A 17,415-nucleotide genomic window follows, 5' to 3' on the forward strand; every position below is an offset into this window, starting at 1 on the left:
CTGCTCCAGGCTTTGTAACGCTCTTCGGTTGGCTCAGCCTGAGCTGCTGCTCCGCCTCCGTCCTGGCGGAGAGCGGTTTCTTCAACCGAGGCTCGGACGCCTCTCTGGCTCCGCGTGGTGTCTGCGCCGGCAGGTCCTTACGGCCCTCTCTCAGTCAGAACGGCCCGCCCGCGGTCGCCAACCGCCGCCCCGCGCGAATGGCCGGAGTAGCTGAGGCGGACCTCGGGCCGGGGGAACCGGGAGCTGCGCTCTCCCGGGACCCCCGGGCTTCCCAAGGGCGGCCGCGTCCTTTGGGCGCGTTTTCCCCCAAGTAGGTATTCCTGGCTGAGGTAGCCTGCCTCGTAGAGTGCCTTTTGCAGGTTTTAAGGCTTCCCCGCCCATCATCTCGTTGGCTAAGTGGGTAAGAAGAGCAGTCCTCCATTAGTGACTCACTGAGTCAGCGTACGGGGCGGCGGCAATGCCCTCCCACCCCCTCGTTTAATTCTTGGAGTGAAAAAAAAAAAAAAAAGTTTGGGCAGAGATCTGCACCGACTTAAGGCCGTGTGTGTAGAGACCCGTCATGGAGACGGAGTGAAGTCTTGCTTGGGCACTTGGGAAGCCATGTTCAAACTGGCTCCAGGTCTGTCGATTTATTTTTTCCCCCCCCACCCAGTTCACGATACGCTTTCGTCCCACTACCGCCCCCGCAGGCGTCCTTAGGAGAACCTCACCGAGTTGGTGCCCGCTCCTGTCGCTTAGTGGAGGGTGGTGGCGAAGTCGGGTTTTTCAGCCCCGAGCGCAGGGGCCCCGGTTGGAACAGTGCCCTGAGCCGGTTCTACGGTCGTGCTGCTGGTGCGGCAGCAGCCTCGTCTGTGGGGGGTCAATACGGGGGGGGGGGGCTTCTACGTGCGAGGCGTCGAAGAGACCGTGACGAGGGAGTTGGGCCCCGTTGAGAGTCAGTGGGAACAGCGAAGGGGCACGTGGCTAAACTGGTTTTTTTCCGAGGGAGAAACGGAGGCTGTCCGTGGAGTGCGCTCCTTGTAGCAGGTTCTCTTGGAGGGAGATCTGGGGAGGACGCCTCCGTGGTCACCAGAGTCGCACACCAGTCGCACACCCGAGTTTCCTACAGGCACACCTTAGTTTCTGGGCTCTCTATTGTGTTCCAGTGGCCAACGTCTCTGCCTGTGCCAATACAAAACTATCTTCATAAGTTCTGTAGGTTAGTCTCCCTCCAACTTCCTGCTCTTTAGAAGTATCCTGGCTGTTGGGGGGCCTTTACTCTTCCAGGTGTATTCAGAGGTTTTAGCAGAGGAGCCTGTCAGATCTGTATCAGAGCAGGATAACTCAGGCAGTTGTATGAATGACTACAGGAATGAAAGTTTTCAGGCTGAGAGAGCTCTGGGACATAAGTTCAATAGCCCCAGCAAGAAAAAGAAAAAAGAAAAAAAAAAAAGCCCACAAAAATAAAACAATAGTCTGGGTAAGAGATAAGGAGATTTAGATCCAGTGGATTAAGCCAGTAGCAATGGGAAAAGACAGAAGTTATGGATACAAGGCAACACAGAGGAAGAAGGGTGGGAGAAAGGGAACCCTGAGATAACTCCCAGGTTTAGGGCTTGGCTGACCACCCAGGTTGTGGGGCCTTTCGCTGAGTTGGCAAATACAGGAGGAAGAACAGGTTTTAGGGAAAGTTAGTTTGGTTTTACACTTGCTGATCGGGCATATATTTAAAGCTGCTCAATACAAATGGATATAGAAGTCTAGAGCTCATGTAGGGGACCAGACTGGCTTTGGGAGTAATCAATCTATAGATGTAATTGAAGTCTTAGTATGAGAAAGTATCACCTGCGGCAGGTCTAGAAGCTAAGAAGCATGAGAGGACACTAACATAATTCAGAGGAAGAGGGGCTACCTACAAAAATTGATGAGGAACAATCACAAGGAAAGGCTTCTATCCAAACCCCACAGGAAATAACACGTGTTGGTGAGAATGTGGAGACATCTATAGTGTCCAGTTCAGTCAAGCATTAGTCTGGATGTTGCTGTGGGAATATTTTGTAGATACAATTAAAATTTACAGTCAGTTGACTTTAAGTAATGGAGATTACACTCAATAATATGAGTGGGCCTTATTAAATCAGTTGAAGGTCTTAAGAGCAAAAACTGAGGTTTCCTGGAAAAGAAAGAATTCTGCCTTAAAAAGGTAATGGAAGTTCTGCCTGAGTGTCCAGCCTCCTGGCCTAGCTGAAGATTTTGGACTTATCAGCCCCAGCAATCACATGAGCCTATTCCTTGAAACAAATTATCTTTCTTGATAGGTAGATAGATTGATATTGATAATGATATAGATTATATAGATATAGTTGTCTGTATGCATGTATATATATGACCTATTGGATCTGTTTCTCTGTAGAACCCTGATACGTATCCCAAATGTCACCCTAGGAAGGGTTCTGTTTAACATCCTCAAGGCTCCAGCTCATGAGCCAGCAGAGGGAGCTCTATCCCTAAGGACCCAGACCGCTTCTCTCACCCAGTAGGGATTAAAGCCAACAATGCCGGTCCTGATCAAAAGGGCTGGGAAGCACTTCCTTGCAGGAGACTGTAGGCTCCTTGAGTGGAAGGGAAAAGAAGCAGTGTAACATTTTTAAACCCCAAGAAGTGCGTCAATTTAAATTTTATTAAACTGGCCTGGCTGGCATGGCTCAGCGGTTGAGCATCAACTTGTGATCCTGGAGATGATGGTTCGATTCCTGGTCAGGGCACATGCCCAGGTTGCGGGCTCAATCCCCAGTAGGAGGCGTGCAAGAGGCAGCCGACTCTCTCATCATTGATGTTTCTCTCCCTTTCCCTTCCTCTCTGAAATCAATAAAGATATATTTAAATAAGTTTTATTAAACTGGAGTTGCCCTGTTTGAAGAGGACTGTCCTCCAGGAGAAGGAATCCAGGGTCCCTTCCTGCACTCCTCCCATCAGAGCCTGATTCCGCCCTTATGTAACACGAGTTTCCCTGGAGTGGGCCACATTTGCCAGCAGACAGTCATTGAGTAAAAGGGACCTTGGGGTACCTTGTGGCTCTCTTTACTAAGCCCCCTCCTGTAAAATGGTAACAAGAGTAAGAAAGGGCAGGCCCGGCCAGTGTGGTTCAGCAGTTACACATCAACCTATGATCTGGGAGATTCCGGTTTGATTCCTGGTCAGGGCACATGCCAAGGTTTCCCTCTCAATCTGCAGCAGGGGGTGTGCAGGAGGCAGCTGACCAATGACTCATCATTGATGTTTCTCTCTCCCCCTCTTTCTAAAGTCAATAAAAATATATATTTAAAAAAAGGGCAGGCCTGCTCCCTGAACATTTGACCACCCTGCCTCTACTCCCTGTCTTCTTCGACCTGCACCAACCCTCCTGCACCAACCCTGCACTTGGCTCTGGGGGATTCCTTGATCTTGTCCTCTGGGTGAGTCCCAACTTTTCTTCCCATCACAGCAGCAAAATCTGAGATTCAGGTGTGAGCTCTGGGGTAGTCAATACTAGACCTCACAACCCATAAGCAGGTCTCGTAGTTCAGCCAACACCGGGAAAAGGGGCAGCGCCCACCCAGCCTGGCTTAGCTCTCCCTGCACTGGGGTTTGGAGAGAACTGTCCTCCCAGTTACCTGTCATTACCTCCTTTGTACATGTACTGCCTTGGAACTAGGTCTAGGTAGAAGTGATAGGGCAAAGGAAGAATCTGGGTATTCTTGACTTCCCCTAGCCAAAATGCCATTCTAAAACAGGATGTAATATGTGACACATACTAAAGGATATACTGTATAAGAATAATAAAGTGAACTCTTAGGAACCCACTTTATTATTCTAGGCAATGAGACAGACATCTGCCTTGCTGTGTCCTATAACTCCTATTGTACCAGACATTTATCTCTGTGCTAGGCAAGTGCTCAATAAATGAGGGGCAAGCGGGTTGATTGGGAATCATGGAGAATCTTCATACCCTGGAGCCTGTAGTGAGCTCTGACCTGCTGGAGGGGATTTATATAACTAAGCTGTATAACTTCTGCTGTAGCTGCTGCGTCCTCCAACATCACCTCTTTTTAAAAAATATGTGTATATGTATGTCTTTATTGATTTCAGAGAGAGGAAGGAAGAAGGAGAGAAACATCCATGATGAGAGTCATTGATCAGCTGCCTCCTGCACACCCCCGACTAGGGATCGAGCTGCGATCTCCTGGATCATAGGTCAATGTTCAACCACTGAGCCACACCGGCTGGGCTCCACCATCACCTCTTGCATGGAAAACAGCTGTCACCTTCTCCTCTGGTCTCCTTCAATGTACTCTCCACATGGAACTCAAGTGATCTTTTTGAAAAGGTAGGCATCAAACTACATTGTTTTGCCTAGAATCTGTGGCTTCCCATAGCATTGAGAATGAAATCCAAACTCTTTGTTATGGTCTAGGCAACCATGCAAGATATGGGCCCCCTTGGGATAGTTTCTCTTCTTCCTCACCATGACCTAGCCACGTGGGCTTTCCTCTGTTCGCCAAACATGCTGAGTGCTTCCCCACCCCAGGGCCTTGCCCTTTTTCTTCCTTTTGCCTAGAATGGTCTTTCTCAACTTTTCTTGGAACTGGGCCCTTCTCATTTATCAAGTCTCAGCTCGTGTGTTCACCCCTCTAACCAAACATGGAAAGTGGGTTCCCCCAGTTACTCTCCGCTTTATCACTGGTTTTTTCCATGCTGGTGCAGTCACAAGCTCTATTTCTTTTGTTTGCTTCCTTGTTTATGTTGTCCCCCCATTGAGAACCTTACAGGACAGGGACCCTGTCTCATCTTGTCCATTCTCTCTCTAGCTCCCGCCACAGTGCTTGGTACATTCAGTAGACTTCACATGCCAGGTGCTATCCAACCAGGGCCCCTGGAGCCTGTAGCAGAACTCCTTTCCTACATTCCAAGGAAACCCAAAGCTCAGCAGAATCACGGGAGCTGCAGCTCTGTCCTAACCCAGCTCCCAACCATCCAGCCCACCATCAGAACTAAAATGGACCCCAGGAGCCAAAAGTAGTTGAAATGCAGAGCTAGCAACAATTTACCTCCATAAACTGGACTCCCTGTTGCTCACGGTATTAACTCGGGTTTCAGGCACTACCACTTCAATTAAGACTCGCACACTTCAAAATACCCCTGAACAGCGGGACACTGATTGAATCGAGGTGCCAGGAAGCCAAATAGAAAAATAATAGTAAAACCAGTGATCCTTTTATATGGTAGTTAAAAGCTTGAACAAACAACTGTTACACCTCCTCTAACATTCTATTCTGTTCCAAATTAGTCTGGAATAAGTGTAGTAACATGCTGTTTCTAACCAGCCCCGTTAGGTAGGTATGTCCATCTGCTCTTGATTTGAGGTTCCAGCTCGCCTCTCAGCAGACACAGTGTGGGTCAAGTTTGTAAGATTTGTGAACGCTGAAAAGGATGTTTGGGTTATTCAAATGGGTGCATATATTTTGGAATATAAAACCTCTGAACAAATACATAATGATATATTTTAAATGCTCTCCTTTGCTCATATAAATTGTGGTGCCCCAGTCAATAAAATACTGCCCCGTTATTTAAAAGAATGTGGGTGATCAATATGCATGAATATGGAAATGCCCTAGATTATTATTAACTAAAAACAGGAAGCTGCAGAGCAGTAAGTGTATCATCTCTTTGTGGCATGTGCATGCATAGTTTTTTTCTTGTCAGCTGGACTGTTTCTGGGAAAAGACCCTACATAATCTCTGGACAGAGAATGGCCATGCTGATAATCACTAGCATGGCAGGCACTTGCTTCCCCAGGCATGGCACCAAACATTTTTCAAATGCCTTCATTTAATCTCCACAGTAAGCCTTGGAGGAAGGTATTACTACTGTCTCTCACTTACGGATTAAAAGGCTGAAGCCAGGACAAGTAAAAGAACTCCACCTCAGTGTCCTGTGTTGTTTTTTTTTTTTTTTAAAAAAAACACCTTGAATCTGCAATACCTCTATCATAAACAACAAACTCATTAATAATTTAAAATCATTCCATCTTGGATTTTGAAACCCAGGAGGGACAGTGGAAATGTTTAGTCTCATCAAGTTCTGTTAGAAGAGCAAATGCAAAGCCTGGTGGCACCACTTCTCACCGGGGGCCCTTTCTCTGGCAGACTCCTATGGAGAGGGTGGCCAGAAGCTGCCGGCTCCATAAACAGAGCTCAGCAGGAGCAGTAGTGCAGAAAGGAAGAAAAGCCAGTTGGAGGCCCTTCGGCAACAACCAACGCTGGGTTCCTAAAGCGTGTGATTATAGATGAGCTGACACCACTGTCCACCATGGCGATATTAAAGGAGGTCTCCAAACTGAAGGGCAGCACTGTCCCCCAAGTAGCCCAAACAATTCAAGATTAGCTACTGACTATAGCCTTTTATCCAGGAGACCTGGATAAAGCCCATTATTATTCAACACTCATTGTGATGCCACACCTCACACACTAACACGTCTGACACCCATGAGCAACATTATCCTCATTTTAACAGCAAAGAATCTGGCACTTTGTGAAACTCAGGTCTGTCTGGCTCCTGTTAACTCCTGCGCTGGGGTTCCCATGGGTGAGCTGATGGCAGCCAGGTGTCAGGTCTCATACGTTCGGCCCTCCCTTACTAAGCACCCTTCACCCAAATTGTGTAGAATACAAACGAATGGAAAAGTGCAGAGCTCCAGCCTCAGGAGCCAGGCTCTGTCTGCTCCAAGTCTTCCAAACTGAAGGAATGTTGAGCAAAGTGGAATCTGCTATCAGATCACCCTATGGCCACCTGCCTAATGACCTCTGCGAATGCCCTGAATCTTGTTCCTGTGGCCTACAGCCGAGACCTTTCTGGACTGATTGCTGTGTCCTGAAGTCCCTCCCCGCCTCCGGGCTCCGGTGCCTCTGCCTCCACAGACCAATCTGCCACCCATTGAACTCTAATTCTCACACTTAGGCCCCATTGCACTCTAAGATAGAGCTTGGAAATGTGAGTGCTTGGTCTGGCGCATCCTGGGAGAGCTCATCACACTCTGCAACTCACGCCCTAGACATCTGCTGTATTGAAGATATGCTCCTGGGGCAGTTCCTAGAAGACTTCCTGATTCTCAAAATGATGGTGATGGGCAAACGTGTACCCAGCTAGTCCCTGTCTTGTGCTTGAGTACTGGGCTGCCTTGAGCATACGCGCGCACACACAGAGACACGCACTGTTTCAGACCTTGGGGTCTCAGCTTGCTTCTACCTGAAAGGCCCTTCCCACCTTTCTTCACACGACTGACTGTTACTTAATCCTGGAGATTCAATCACATCCTCAACCGCAAGCTGGGCCGAAGCTTTCACAGCACCAAGGTTGCCACCTATTCCCAGGCTCCCAGCCTATTACATGGAAACGTGTCCCCACTTTGGACTGCAAGTCTTTAAGAATGGGGCCCAGGGTTGAGTCCCCTGGCACTGCTCAGAGTCTCACCTGGTGTCTGGCATGTCTGCAAGCACTCAGAGCAGGATGTCACTCACTCTGTCCAACGGTTGTGTTCTCAGCCTCCAGGTGGCCTCTTCATTGTGTCACAAGGTTCCCATTGTGCAAACTAGTCACTTAAGTGCCAGGGCTTGTAAGGTTGCCACTTACCTGAAGTTCATCTGCAAGAAGCTGTAACTGAAACAGCTTCCAGCATGGAAAAATCACTTCTAGAGTTTAAATTCAAAGGCCTGGATCCTTCAAGCTGATTACAGGAAATAGTCAGAGCACTAATGCTCCCTGTGCTGAACCCAGGTGGGTGTGTTTACCAGGCTGAGAAATGTTAATCCTGTCTTCCGCCCCCAAAAATGTCTGGCATTCACTTCGGAGGAAAATAGGGTAGTGCAGTCAGCTAGGCTATTTCTCTTAAAAAATACTTTTTCCCAAAACAATGGGAAGGGGAAAAGAGGTCCTCCAATTTTAACCTAGAGTTGTTGGGGGACCTTTGCTGTCCAGGAGACAGGGTGCAACCTCTCATCAATTTTATGATTTTAAAAGTTCAGGAAAAGAATTTGAGTAGTCAGTCTTTAGCACCATCACAAGGGGACCCAAATGTGGAGAGGGCCTGACCAGTGACAAGAGCATCCCAGACGAGGGAGTAAAGATTTGAATCGTTCTCATCTGAGGGTATAAGTAAAACTGTGTATGTGGTCAAATGACAGCAAGAATAGCTCCCATTTCTTGATTCCATGGCTACTTGCCAAGCATTACGCTAAAAACTTTCCATTCCTCCCATCATTCAATCCAATTACTCTTCGAGGTGAACATTAATATTATCCCCATTTCCAGCTGAGGAAACCAAGGTTCAAAGGGTGACTCGTCCAAGGTGGCAAGCCTCCTGCCGCTTTGCAAACACTTCTACAACTTTAAACAAATTTTGGAACTTGGGTATGGGGCAATGCAACCAGCTCTGCCTCGGGGTGACCACCCTGTCCTGTGCACTGGGTCTTCAGGTTCCTCTGGCTGGGAGGTCAGCAGGGGCTCCCAGGCAGTAAGGGCTGAGGTCCCTTTTGCCCCTAGTAAATAGTCTTCCACACAGTGCTTAAGACGGCAAAGGCAATAGACTCATTCACTAAATGAGTGACCAGCCAGCCACCTTCAGTTACAAGTGCTGTGAGCAACCAGGGAGAAGACTAGAGCTGTTTGAAGCCCTGTGAATGGCCCTGGCATGGATGTATTTCTGGGCCTCTGGTAGCACCTTCCCACAGATGCTAGGGAGACAGCAAGGAGGGGAAGAGTCCCTCTGTCAATCAAGAAGGCCACCTCCTGATGCTGGCGCCAGGAGAGAGCGATGAATCCCCTCTGGCCCGTGATCTCAGCTCTGTGACTCATCCCCTCTGCCTGGCATATGCTGTTTTCGGAGCTCTGTAATTAAATGAACTATCTGAATGATATTTCTCTAGTCATCCAACCAGTGCCATCCTTAGGGTGATAATTGTATTTGAGGCTATTTTAAAACATTATTGAATCCAAATAGAGTTTACATCAGCAGACAGTGTGATTAGTAATTCTACAACCCCCAGTGAAGCTAAATGAAGCTATAAACTGCCTGGTGAGTCGTGCAAAATGGCTGCTCCAATAGCAAGTCCCTCTCCCCCACCCTGGCGGCTTCTCTGCCAGGAACAAGCAACCCTCTGAGAGAGGAAGTACTGAGAGCAACCTGTGGCCAGAATCCAGCTGACCTTGGTTTAGAACAGACCGTTTTCAAAGGAGGTACTCCACTAATTTGCTCATGGTCTTCAGATGCGAACTAACTCTTCCTTATCTTTACAAGAAAGTATACTGGCACGGAAATACACTGCCTTCCTTTAACACCATTTTTGGAAATATTTGGTACAATCAGAAGCACGGACATGGCTCACTGAGCATCTCCGAGCCTCCATTTCCTTGTCTGTAAAATGGGGATCATCATAGCAACAGTGGTGAGAGTTGACATTTTAGTGCTCATCGTGTATCAGGCATTATTCCAAGTACTTTACATGAATTATGATCCTCAGGACAACTCTGTGACATACTACTATTACATACTGCATAACATATTGCCCCCAAATTTAGTAGCTTAAAACAATAGCAAACATTTATTATCTCACTCAATTTCTGTGGGTCAAGAATTTGGGAACAGCTTAGCTGAGTGGTTTTGGTTCAGTGTTTCAAACAGTCCAAATGTCAGCCAGGTCTGCAGTCATCCAAAGGCTTGACTGGGGCAGGAAGATCCACTCCCCAGGGGACTCACTCACAGCTTGGTGCTGGTTGTTGGCAGGAGGCCTCAGCTCCTCCCCATATGGGCCTCCCCACAAGGCCGCCTGAATGTCTTCATAGCATGGTGATTGGCTCCCTACCGTGGGAGCCATTTAAGAGATCAAGGCAGAATCTGCAATATCTGCTGTGTTCTATCTTGGAAGTCCTGTGCCATCTGCTCTGTAAATCCTGTTAGTTACATGAGTCAATCCTGTTCAATGCGAGAGGGCAAGTACCCACATCACCCCTACAGAGCGAGTACCTGGAGGCAATGATCATGGGTCTTGGAGGCTGGCCTGCCACAAAGGTGAACTGTGGCTCAGAAATCAAGAACAGTGGCCACAGCCCAGCCGGGCCTCCTGGAGGGTATCCTAGAGCCTAGGCAGCCGGGGCCCTTTAGTGGCTGGCATCCTCAAGTCTTCACTCCTGTTCTCTCCCCTTTCTGTGACTCAGCCACACCCCCTGTCTTCTCCTGCCAGTTCTTTCCATGTTTCTTACTTCATATACCTAAAAGCAGAGCCTGATGGCTCAGTTCATTTTTCCCCCAGGTCATCACAGGTCATGTGCTGGCCTATGGGTTGGCTTCCTGGGATCCACTCCTAGCTCAGACATTTAGGGGAGGCAAGGTTCACATGGTCCAAAACATCAATGTCTCAGCACAGGGCTGTGGTCAGGACAGTCTCTCTAAGATGAGATAATGGCTGGGACAGATGATTATGAGAGCTTGGCACACAGAAAGCTCCATAAAAGTGTTCACTGTTATTATTTTTTATTATTAATTTAGCATAAATTAATTGATTTGCAACTTTTCTCCGATTAAGCTGTACCTGCAGCAAATTTTCAGTTTCAGTTGGTGGTCCCACTCATAATAAATGGCTCCAATCATCTAGTTGGACTGCAATCATGCAGGTGCAGGCCTTTCCCGACTTTCAAATGCACCTTTACCAGCCAGGCGCTGTGGGCCCGGACTACTGTGTGGGTTCCCAGGGGTCACCAGGTCTGTTCCGGGGAGTATAGGCTGCCTCACCAGGTGATAAACAGCGTGAAGGCCAACACCACCTGTTCCAGGTCACCAGTCGGTCTTGGCATTTTGTAGCTAATCAACAGCATGGCATCACTATGGGTAATCAATAGATTCTGAATAAAATTAACCTGAGAAACAGGAATTTTGGAAAATCATGACAGGTTTTTCCCAAGTGCAAGTGGGTTGAGCTCCAGCCATGCCCTGTGAGAGCAACCCTGGGATACGGAGAAAGGCCAGGTCGAGGCTCACAGGATGAGACGCTTGATTTGCGTGTGAGTTCAAAATTTAAAGCACATTTTCAAACAAGCACATATTTTATACGTTACTTGTGTACTTTAAAATTATTAACACTGAAAAATGCAAGCATGAACAAAGGAAACGGTGTCAACTACTCCCCTCCCTTTACTGAGAGTAATGCTCCTTTCCGTTAGTGAAAGTGATACAGACTAAACCAGTTCTGCCTGCCCATCTGAATAGCTGCTGCCCAGTAGAAGAACGTGATTGTTAAACACAACAACCCCCAAATCACTCATCTGGGGAGGCCGAGTTGTCAGAGGGATCTAAGAAAAATAAAAAAGGCCCTTCACATTGAACAACCCATATTGCATAAAATGGAAATATTTGGCCAGAGAAACGCTCTGAGGTCTGTTCACAACAGCCTTGGAAGGGGAAAGAAAAAAATGTACCCCCAAGCACAGCAACAACAAAGACCCTGCGTCCAGCAGCCAAGAGATGGCCCAGAAACACCAAAGCCGGGAAAGGCTTTGGAAGACTTTCCCTAATCAGCCAGACACTCCCACAAAGCAAGGAAACCAGGGGACCGCCTACTTTACCTTTGCATTTCAGTCCCTAGCACACAGTAAATAAATGCTCAATAAACATGCCGGTCTTGGTTCAACAGTGAGGGAAGATCTGATTCTGTGGCATTGATAATGCATCACATTTTATAGTTAACGGTGATTCAACATTATTTTACTCACATCTCTTCTCCTGGCAGTGGGACTAAAGAGGGTCTATTTTCTATTTTTCTGTATTGTCTGAATTGTTTACGAATATATTCTTGAAGATGGGATGTAATAACATTGTTTCCCCATCTGGAAAAAAATAAGTCTCGTACCATCATCACAAATTTCCTGACCCCTTTTTAAACAAGGTAGGGAATCAATTCTGCCATAGATTACAATTCAACAGGGGGACAAAGGAGATTTAATCTTCCCACAAATATTTATTCAATACCACCATGTTGATCTAGGTAGGCGTGGGGAACACATATGCTCAAAAATCCCCAGTTTATGTCCTAAGAGGGAGACAGGCATTACATACATACTCCCACTAACAAGTGTCCAGGTGCAAGTGTGACAGCTACCACGGCAAAGCACCTGGGTGCTAGGAGCACCCATGTCTCCAGGTCAGTGCCCTGCTTGGGCCTAGCTCCACAAGTTTCCTCTCGCTGCTTCCCCTCCCAGAGGCCCCGTCTCCTCCTCCCACCTATTCAAACTTGACCTTGCTTCAGGGTCCTGCTCAAGCCTCCAGCTCCTGCTCAAGGCCTCCCGACTCTTCACAGGGCTCTGGTCTCCACAAAAGGGGCCAAGTCTACATACATTTCCTTCATCATTAGTCCCAGAGCCTGGCCCTCAGATGTTTGCTGGAGAGAATGAATGTGGGTAACCAGACATTGTCTTACTCCCTTCCTACATTTCTATCACTATTTATTGATTTTTGGCTTGATAAGCTATCAACTGATTTATGTTTAGTCAGAGTGACATGACCGAAACCTGATCTTAAGATTTGGAGGGTAGGTGGAAGGAAAAAGCATCATTTAAATACACATTTAAGAGTTTCATTTCAAATGAGTAGAGGGTTTAGTACTTTTCAGGAGAGAGAGTCAGGCTGCTCTATTTGTTTCCTCGTCTGCCTTAACAAAGTACCACAAAATGGATGTCTTAAAACAACAGGAATTTATTGTCTCAAGTTCTGGAGGCCAGAAGTTGGAAATCAAGGTGTCAGCAGGGCCATGTTCAGCTGGGAGAATCTAGGGAAGTACCTATCTTTGCTTATAGACACATCACTCCAACCTGTGCCCTCACCATCACGTGGCATTCTCCCTGTGTCTGACTCTGTGTGCAGTCATTGGATTAGGGCCTGCTCTAAGCCAGCATGACATGATCTTAACTTGATTACATCTGCAAAGTAAGGAAACATTCTGAGGTTCCGGGTAGATATGAATTTTGGGGAAATGTTATTCAACCTATTACAGCTGCTGAGCTAGAACTGAGGACGGAGAAGCAGCAACAGGCAAGGGCATGTTTAACCTTGAGGTTAAGTGCCAGCTGTGGCATCAGACAGACTTGGTTTCAAATCCTGGCCCTCCTTGCTGGTCAGCCATGTGAATTTGGGCAAGTTACTCAGCACCTCTAAAACCGGTTTTCTCATCCGTGCAATGGGCTTAATGCCTCCTAGGTTGCTGGGTGAAATAAGACCAGGTCCTGGCATGCTTAGCCCAAGGCCTGATTTTTTTTAAATTAGCTTTTAAAGCTAGAGTCCCCATTTCCAGGGCTCCTGGCATTCTTTAAGGGAGGAATGTGGACAGTTAAACAGCAAAACAGGACAGTTTATGATTAAAGGCCCTGAGGCCTGGTACAGGATGTACCTGCCACAGGAGGTCAGAGAGCACAGGACAGGCTGACTTTAACTTTTAATAATAAACAGATGCAAAGTTAGTGCTGTAATCTGAAACTCGGCACCTAAGCACTATTAATTTCCCCCTTCCCTTCCACCAGGGTGTATTTCTAGAGCTTGTCATCGAGGTCTCCACAGCATAACCAGACCAGACATCTCTTATTCCCCTCTCTGCTCTAACACCTACTGCTGAGGCCTCTCTCTGGATGCCCTTGACCACCAGGACATTTGAGAGAGGCCATCGTGTCTATCTGGGTGGAACTGGCCTCCCATTGTCTAGGCTGTCCAGAGTGGAAAGGTCTCCTTGGGAGGGGTTGGCTGGTGAAGCTGTGCATGTGTGATCTCTGATAACATCCCAGAGACAAACCAAAGCGACTTGGGCTGATCAGCATTTTGCACAGGTCGGGGAGAACGGGCTACGCTCCTATACCAGCTTGTATTCTATTAGAAATGGATTAAATCATGCAGACACTGAAATCTTTGGGGTTACGTTTTCCTTAAGAGCTCACCATTACAGCTGGGCCTGAGTCCCCTCTGTGACCTGCACTATGAGTCAGCCAGGCCCGGCCACATCAGCGACAGAACTGACATCTTCCACAGCACTAGCAGCTACCCTTGTTTCCTAGGCACTGAGAAAAACTATGTGCACACAGCTTTGCTTCTGAGTTGTAGCTTTTTGAACGTTTTCCACAATGACTAGTGGAACTAAGCCCATTGATTCACTTACTCTATTTATTGAGTGCCTAGTTAATAGCAAGAGCTCTAGAACCAGTTGCCTAAATTCAGATCCCACCTCTACAAATCATGAGTTTCGTGACACTAAGCAAGTTACTTAGCGTCGCTAAGCCTTGATTATTTCATCTGTAAAGGGAGAGGCATAGTAATACCTGCCCATAAGGCTGCTTGCTGAGGGAACTGTTCCAGGTTTGGGTCTCAGGAAGCGGGCTGTGAGACAGAAGTGAGCCAGCAGGACTTTATGGGAATTCTCTCAGCAACACCAGTGAAGGGAAAAGCCCCAGTGGGCAGGGGGGGGAAGCTGAGCTGCGGTGCAGTCCAAAGAAAGCAGCAGCCAACCCCAGAGGGCGCTCTGGAGCTGGAGAGCACAGGCGCCCTATTCTCAGCCCGACGGAAAGGGCAGGGCCATTATGTGTCACTGGATGCAGGTTCCCCTGGAAGGTGACACCTTGGCCAAGGCAGTTTTCTTCAGCTGAGCCAATTTCCAAACGACAGCTGAGATTCGTCTTCCTGCCATGTCTCCAGCACCTGGGAGAGTAAGGCCTTTGCTGGAAGGAGATCACAGCCTCCGCCACACAAGTTAAAGGGGATGGTTCACATAGAGCCCGTAACAGTACCTGGCATGCGGTCAATGCTTGCTAAATGGTAGCCAACACAATCGTTGTTATTATAACTTATTTACCACGCACTTTGCTAGAGACTGGGGACACAGCGGTGATCAAGGTTCTTCTCCTGTCCTCAAGAAACTCAGTCCATAAGTTAATCAGACCTCAAACAAGCAATTGCAAGGCAGTGCATTTGATAGGGTGGCCCAGGATTTTTAAGGGAGCATCTAGAAGGAAGAGGGGACCACGACTAGGAAGGTGAAGGAGCGTGATGCTGAAGGTGATGCCTGGAGATGAAGAGGAGTCAGCCAGGCGAAGGCAGTGGAAGGCGAGGGTGGTGGGGGAGAAGGTGAAGCAAGCCAGGTGTGCAGACAAGAGAAAGCACAGCGTGTGCAAGGTACAGTTCATCAGGGCCAGCACGAGTGTGCACCAGGGAGAGGGGAGGAAGGGCCCTGTGCACACCAGGCCAAAGAGTGTGGACTCGGATGTAGAGAGGGCAATGAGGGCCATTAAAGCATTCTAACCAGAGAAAGGATAAGGCCCCTTTGTGCCTGAAAATGTCACTCAGCTGCCATGTCAGCAATGGATTGGACCTGGATAAGATTAGAGGCTGTTGCCAGGTGCAGATGAGAGCTAAGGGTGCCTTGCACAAGGCTGGTGGCACTGAAGGAGGAGAGAGCAGTGTCGAGGAATATTGAGGAAGTGGAACCTACAGACTTGCTGATTACTGGATGGTAAGAGAGAAAGGAAAGACAGGGTCATGTTTAGGCTTCTGATCTGGGACAGTGAGCTCCAGAAGGCCCGGTGTCTTAGTCCAACCGGGCTGCTATAACAGAATGCCATGGACTGGGTGGGTTAGAAATAACAGAAATGTATTTCTCATAGTTCTGGAGGCTGGGAAGTCCAAGATCAAGGCAAGAGACGATTCAGTGTCTGCTGGGGTCCACACATCCCGGTTCATAGATGGCTGTGTTCTCGCTCTGTCCTCACATGGTGGAAGGGGTGAGGGAGCTCTCAGGTCTTTTTTACGAGGGCACTACTCCCAGGGCCCTCATGACCTAATCACCTCCTAAAGGCCCCTCGTCCCAATAGCATCACATTGGAGAATAGGTTTCCACATATGAATTTTGAAGGGACAAAAACATGCAGTCTGTAGCACCTAGGGAATGAGTGTTCTAAGAGCTAGAGAGAGAAAAAAAAACCATCAAGGACAGACATGCTCCTTCCTAATCGGCAAGGCTCAATGGAGCTTCTAGCCAGCTCTCCAAGGCTAATGGCTACATGTTAGACAAATCCATTTGAAGCTCCTAGGGGAGTACAACTCTCAGAAGCAGCTATATTAATCCCAGAGGAACCTGCTTCCTCCCTGCTTTTGTCTAGGGAGAAAAAAAGGCCAGCAAAGAATGCTTCCAGTGGTTGTTTGCTTTTTGGTGGTGGTTTTTAAAAATATGTCTTTATTGATTTTAGAGAAAGGAAGGGAGAGGAAGAGAGAAACACCAATGATGAGTGATTGACCAGCTGCCTCCTGTACGCCCCCTACTGGGGATTGAGCCCGCAGCCTGGGCATGTGCCCTGACTGGGGATGGAACCTCGATCTCTTGGATCCTAGGTTGATGCTCAACTGCTGAGCCACACCAGCTGGGCGCTCTCAGTGTTTAAACTGGAAAGCAAATTAAGCAAAGGAAGAAGATAGAAATAAAAATTCACTTTGGATTCAATCTTTGGTAAATAGCAATATTTATTGAATATGGACTCTGGGCCCAGCCCTGTGCTCAGAGCTTTAGATATGAGGAAGAATTAGGTAAATACTGACCAGTGAGGGTCCACCTCCTTCAATAGTAATACTTCTTATGGTAAATTAGTGCACTGGCATTTGGGTTTATACATCAGTCTCTTGTGTGTTTGCTGACCTGAGTCAGCCCCTGGGGCTTAATCACCTGTATGGTTTTGCAAAACGGATTTTTTGGACCTCAGAGCTGATGAATAGACCTGTGTAAGTGGAAACCATGCCACTGGAAATGATCAGCAGGCCTTCTAGCATTTGCTCCAAAAGGAGTAATTTGAAGGCTGGAATGACAAGAGTTGTCGTCTCTGAGGGTTCCAGGGCAGTCTCTGAATTCAAGTTGAAAATTCAAATTGGGCCCAGTATCAGTCCAAGGCAACTTCTCAAAATGTCTTTGGGGGAAAGGACTGAGTCTGCATGCCTTAAGGATCTAAAATGGAACTTCCCAAACATTCTCCCTCTGGGGGCACATTCTCTCTCCCCCAGAGGAACTGGGTGCTTGGTTGAGGTTACAACCACCCCTGAATCAACCAAACAAAAATTTTTCATTTCAATATGGCCCTTACTTCCCAAATGTAGGCCAAGATTTAACATAACAAGAACCAACCTTTACCGTAAAAAGGAACAAACTCCCAAACAATACGATTTTTCTTAAAGCTGTCTGCTGCAATGATAGTTTCCATATTTGAGACACAGGGCTCAGGAGTATAAAACCATGCGCTGATGCAATCTTGCATTCTCTTTAGGTTTCTAAACGAAGGCAGGTGAATTTCCAGCCGCACTTCCATTTTCTGCCCCGCTCCGCTAGTGTCAAA

General features: G+C 47.6%; 1 long non-coding RNA gene across 1 annotated transcript; it reads left to right on the top strand.

Moving 5' to 3' along the window:
* The first annotated feature begins 4,182 nt into the window (after nucleotides 1-4,182).
* Nucleotides 4,183-5,940, top strand: LOC148091579 (uncharacterized). Its single transcript, XR_015715629.1, has 2 exons — nucleotides 4,183-4,345; nucleotides 5,861-5,940. It is a non-coding gene; the product is annotated as an uncharacterized LOC148091579 (long non-coding RNA).
* Nucleotides 5,941-17,415: the final 11,475 nt, after the last annotated feature.

The sequence above is a fragment of the Miniopterus natalensis genome, chromosome 14 (assembly GCF_054644295.1).
Source record: "Miniopterus natalensis isolate mMinNat1 chromosome 14, mMinNat1.hap1, whole genome shotgun sequence".
Taxonomy (NCBI): Eukaryota; Metazoa; Chordata; class Mammalia; order Chiroptera; family Miniopteridae; genus Miniopterus; species Miniopterus natalensis.